Below are 6,017 nucleotides of genomic sequence, written 5' to 3' on the forward strand. Positions count from 1 at the left end.
AATTATTCATTTGTTAAGTGTATGTCAAACACTTTATTATGTGCCTATGCTGTCCCAAGTCCTTGGGACAGACCAGTAAGCCATGTCTCTGTCACTAAGATGTGTATTGACTGGGAGGGGGAGGTGGTGAGGGGGCAATCAGTTCAGTTCAGTCATTCAGTTGTGTGCGACTCTTTGCGACCCCATGAATCACAACACACCAGGCCTCCCTGTCCATCACAAACTCCCGGAGTTTACTCAAACTCATGCCCATCGAGTCGGTGATGCCATCCAGCCATCTCATCCTCTGTCGTCCCCTTCTCCTCCTGCCCCCAATCCCTCCCAGCATCAGGGTCTTTTCCAATGAGTCAACTCTTCACATGAGGTGACCAAAGTATTGGAGTTTCAGCTTCAGCATCAGTCCTTCCAAGGAACACCCAGGACTGATCTCCTTTAGGGTGGCAATAGATAATAAATAAATACAGTGGTGCTTATAAAAACTATCAAGAAAATCATTTATCATGGACACCTGAAAGCTTACCATGGCCCCCAGAAACATGCCACCAGTAGAATGGGGCCTGTGGCTTCACGTCCTCACTGACACTATGTAGTTTTGACATTTGCCACTTCAAGATGCAAAAAAGTTGCATTTTATATTTATTACATGACCAGTGACATTGAACACATTACTGTGAGTTTATATTTTTAAGTTATCAGTTCAGATTCTTCATCTGTCTTCCTCTGATATTCTGCTTTAGGATATTCATCCTTTGTCTCTCATACCCGTAACCAAACTTTTCCCAATTTACTACTTGCTTTTAATTTTGTTTTTGATGTTTCTTGGGGGCATGGAGCTTTTAAATTTTGTGTAATCAAATCTGTAAATCTTTTCCTTTATATAATCTATGTTTTCTATAATGCTGAAGGAAATCTTCTTAATCTAATGCTTTAGGTCATCCATATTTTTTTCTATTTTTCTAAATTTTCTTTTGAAGTTTTCTTTAATTAAATTCATATGGAATTTGTTTTTCAGTAGGAATCTCAGATACTTTTTTCTGAAGTTTTTTTGGAAAATGGTTGGGAAAGACCCTCTTAAGCAAGCTGAGGGGAGGGCTGGGGGTGGGGCTGTGGTTTGGGGCCACCCCTGAGCTGAGACTCTGGGGCAGCCCTGAGGCTGAAGTGTGGGAGCCCTTCCAGCCTCCAGTGATGCCAGAAGCTGCCTTGGAGAAGTAGAGCCCTCTCTGCTCTGCTGCCTAGGGGCTCCCCATGTCTTCACCTTGACTTTGCTGGTGTGGGCCCTGCCATATAGGGAAGGTAGACTCTCACAGGGTCATGGAAGAAACAGAGCTGTGGGCAGGGGTCGAGTTTACTGAGGAACAAGTAGGTAGTGGTTGCTGACTGTCCCTGGTACTAGGCCTCCCAGGGGATGCACTAGAAAGACATCAGCTCCTCTGATGTGGAGCTCAGGGAAATAGCATCTGGGATCAGAAGCTATTAGCCACATTGATTGGACCAATAAATGGTGACCACTTGAGCCTCCTCTGTGGGTAGAAGGGGAGGTGAGTGACGGCCTGGTGGGATAAACAGAGCAGAATGTCCTCACTGGCGCTCTAACTTTGCAACTAATTGCTGTGTGTCCTTGACCAAGTTACAATACCTCTCTGGTTCGAGTTTTATCAGATCAGATGTTCTACTATACTATATCTAGCAACATTAATTGGTTGGGAAGAATATCCACTGTGGACTTCTTGGTTTGGAGTGCTTGGTACAGTTGTACAGATAAATTTGGGGAATGTGTACAGTATACTAGCTTGATGCTTTGGAATGAGTGAGAGAGTATGTGTATGAGTGTGTGTGTATGTGAGTGAGAGAGAGAGAGAATTAGAGAAAGAGAAGGGAGGAGGGACGGGAGGGAGAGAGGGAAGGGAGAATGAAAGTAAGAAGGAAATTGGAAATGAGTTGGCCCTGTGAGAAGAATCAAGCCAAGGTTTATTGTGGGTTGGAATTTCTACCAATCATCCTAACCTGCATAAAGGTAAGTGGGAGGGATAGGGATCACTCATATAGGTGCAATACCAAACTTTCAAACCACAAACTGCCTCAGGAGGGGATAGTCCTGTTAGCCTTCAAAATTAACATTTAAAACCACCCTTGTCCAGAATTGTCACTCACAGCTACTTGCTGCCCTCTGCTGGTTAAAAGAAATAATGTCTGCATTACAAAATAAGGTGGGTTTTTGGGGGGTTTTTTTGTTTTAAGTTTAAGAGTATAGTTGCTTTGCCAATGGCTCAGATGGTAAAGAATCCGCCTGCAATGAAGTAAACCCAGGTTCAATGCCTGGATCAGGAAGATCCCCTGGAGAAGGGAAGGGCTACCCACTCCAGTATTCTTGCCTGGAGAATTCCATGGACAGAGGAGCCTGGTGGGCTATAGTCGATGGGGTCGCAAAAAGCTGGACACAACTAAGCGATTAACGCTTTCACTCCATGGTTGCCTTACAATGCTGTGTTAGTGCTACTGTCCAGCAAAGTGAATCAGCTATATGTATACATACATCCCTTCTTTTTTGGATTTTCTTCCCATTTAGGTTACCACAAAGTATGAGTTGAGTTCCATGTGCTATACAGTAGGTTTTTATTAGTGATCTATTTTGTACATAGGGGTGTATATATGTCAATCCCAATCTCCCACTTCATCCACCCTGTACTGCCCCCTTGGTATCCATACACTTCTTCTCTGCATCTGTGTGTCTATATCTGCTTTGCAAATAAGTTCATCTATATCATTTTTCTGATGCCACATATAAACAATATTATAAATATTTGTTTTTCTGAGTTTTTCACTCTCTCTGAGTCTCTAGGTCCATCCACGACTCTGTAAATGGCACTATTTTGTTCATTTTTATGACTGAATAGTATTCCATCATATATGTGTATTACATCTTCTTTCTCCATTACTCTGTCACTGGACATTTAAGTTGCTTCCATGTCCTGGCTATTGTAAATAATGCTGATGCTTCAGTGAACATTTGGGTGCATGTATGGTTTTGAATTATGGTTTTCTCTGGATTTGTACCTAGGAGTGAAATTGCTGGGTCATATGGTAGCTCTATTTTTAGTCTTTTAAGGAACCTCCATACTGTTCTCCATAGTGGCTGTCTCAATTTACATTCCCATCAACAGTGGAAGAAGTTTCCCTTTTCTTCACACCCTCTCCAGCATTTATTGTTTTTAGATTTCTTGATGATGGCCATTTAACTGATTGTAATAATGATATATATTTACTCCCCACCCCAAATATTGATGGAGCACCTAAGTACCAGCCACAGTTATTGTTCAGTCGCTAAGTTGTATCTAACTCTTGTGACCCCATGGACTATAGCCTGCCAGGCTCCTCTATTGGTGGGATTTCCCAGGCAAGCATACTAGAGTGGGTTGCCTTTTCCTTCTCCAGGACATCTTCCCAACCCAGGGATCGAACCTGCATTTGCTTTATTGCAGATGAATTCTTTACCACTGAGCCATCTGGGAAGCCTGTTCTAAAGCAGACCAGTGACCAAAACGTACAGATATTCCTACCTTCATGGGATTTAATTCAATAACAACAATGATAATATCTAACATTTATAGAGTTCCTGCTATGTATGTGCAAGGTAATATTTTAATTCTTTGATATTTATCAACTCTTTTTAATCCTAAAATCAATCCTAAGAAATAAGTATGTATTTCCATCATTCTAAAGCTGAATAAATTGATACACAAGAGAGGTTAACGATTTCGCTGAAGTTAAAACAGCTGGGACCCTGGAGAAGGGTGTGGCAATCAACTCCGGTATTCTTGCCTAGAGAATCCCCTTGGACAGAGGAGCCTGGCAGGCTGCAGTCCATGGGGTCACAAAGAGTCGGACATGACTGAGCCATTAAGCACAGACAGCTGGGAAATAACTGAGCCAGGTTTAATTCATTTTTTTCTCTAGAGTCTGTCCTTAACCAAGTCCCTTCACTGCCTTTACTGTCATTTCTAGCAGATACATTTCTCTCCCTGTCCCAAAGACTGTGCAGACACTGACATGAAATGGAAAGGCAAACTCTGACCTACTTGTGTGGTTCAGCCACTCATCCATCTTAGTCTCTGTGTGGCCCTGAGCCAGTCTCTTATCCCACGTAGTTACAGGCAGATTAATACATGGTGAGTGCCTGCTCACAGCAGGCCCTGACAAATGTTGTCCTTGTCCTCCTTCTCCTAAGATGATCTTCAGATGAGAGGGTCTAGGAAGCCACTGGAGGGGCAGAATCTCTGACCTGTTGCTCCAGGCTTCTGTCTCAAGGTCCTTGTGAGTCCTGTGTCTCCAGGTCAGCACGAAGGGCAGGAGGCAACCTGGAGGTTAATGATGAAACTGAAAGTTCTTCCCTGCTCAGCCTGGATCGCTGGGGCACAGGGTCAGCTTACAGCAAGAGGGCTTTGGGTCAGCTCCAGGGGAGAGCTGGCGTCTCTTGACTGGAAGGTGGAGAGCCTGCCAGGCTCCAGGGAAAGCAGCAGCCAGATGCTGGAGGGAGGGTGGAGAGCCGTGGGGCCCAGGACAAGTGAGGGAGTCCTCACATTTTATAAGCCCTAGATTTCTACTTGCTAATTTTCCTTTTATCATGTGTGCCCAACTTCATAAAATGTCAGTTTTATAGAGAAAGGACATATTGCTAAATTTCATTTTTTTTAAAATATCTTCAGAAACTTGATGTTTTTAAAAGCAAATTTTGAAAGTATTCTAACATTGTATACCCTAGAATCCCCTCTTGTAACCATCTAATTAACAGCATTATACAGCATTATACAGCATTATACTCTGTAGGAAGCACTCATGTGCCAGCATCTCATGGCAGCCCCATGACACATGTTCTTCATTTACATCACTTAGAGAGCAACATGCTGAAGCTCAGAGAGGTTAAGTCGTTTGTCCTGGGTCACACAGCCAACTCTCACGACTGTGCCTGGATGGCTCCTTTACCACCACCCTATTCTGTGTCCCAACATGAGGAGAACATCATAAACTGACTAACTGACCTCTAGGTCCCAGGGACTTCTAAGTGTCATTCCAAAAAGCAAAGACAGTTTATCACTGGGTTTTATCTGAACACAGAACAGAGATTTCATCCTCATCTCTGGGCTTCTGTCATGCGATCTGAAAGCAGCAGATCTGCATATCCCTGAGAGAGGGGTGATGGGACCAGCTCTCACATGATCCAGATCCACCAGCCTGGAGCAGCCAAAAGCTCAAGGGAGCCCCAGAAAGGACTTCTTGAGAAGCAGTCAGTGAGTTGAAACAGGAGCTTCCAGGAACTGTCACACATACTTGGTGAGAAATTCTCAGTAGCTTTATGTGAGGGTGGGAGGGAAGGGGTATCACTATTCTGAACTCTAAAGAGAAGGGGCTGAGGCCCAGGGGAAGAAGCCTGCCAGAGGCCAGGTAGTGGCTGGATGCTGCTGCTGCTAAGTCGCTTCAGTCGTGTCCGACTCTGTGCGATCCCATAGACAGAAGCCCACCAGGGCTCCGCCGTCCCTGGGATTCTCCAGGCAAGAATACTAGAGTGGGTTGCCATTGCCTTCTCCGCTGGCTGGACACTAGAGCCTTACAGAAGTAAGTTCAGTCCTACCTGTGGTCCATATCAGTGGCCTCGCCCTCCAGGTCACCGCAGCAGCATCGACACCACCTGGGGCATGACAGAAATGCAGAATCAGGCAAACCAGCATCCTCTCCCAGCCCCGGCCCCCCAGTGAGGCTGCTGCAGCCTGCACCTGCCCTCTGAGGGTTACCTCACACCTGGAGGGGCACCCCCAAATTGCAGACAGGAGAGACATTTTCCCAAAGGAGATGCAACTTTCTTGGTTGCTACTATTTAAGTAGGAAGACCACAGCATGGTAACTGGAAGTTTTACTGAGGCACGAATATGAGTCATGGCCACTGCCTGGCTGGCAGTCTGGGGAAGGAGCTCTGCTCTTGGGGGCTGACTGGGAGGATGGAGGGGGCCCAAGGGTCCCCTTCA

This window comes from Cervus canadensis, chromosome 2, assembly GCF_019320065.1.
Source record: "Cervus canadensis isolate Bull #8, Minnesota chromosome 2, ASM1932006v1, whole genome shotgun sequence".
Classification (NCBI taxonomy): domain Eukaryota; kingdom Metazoa; phylum Chordata; class Mammalia; order Artiodactyla; family Cervidae; genus Cervus; species Cervus canadensis.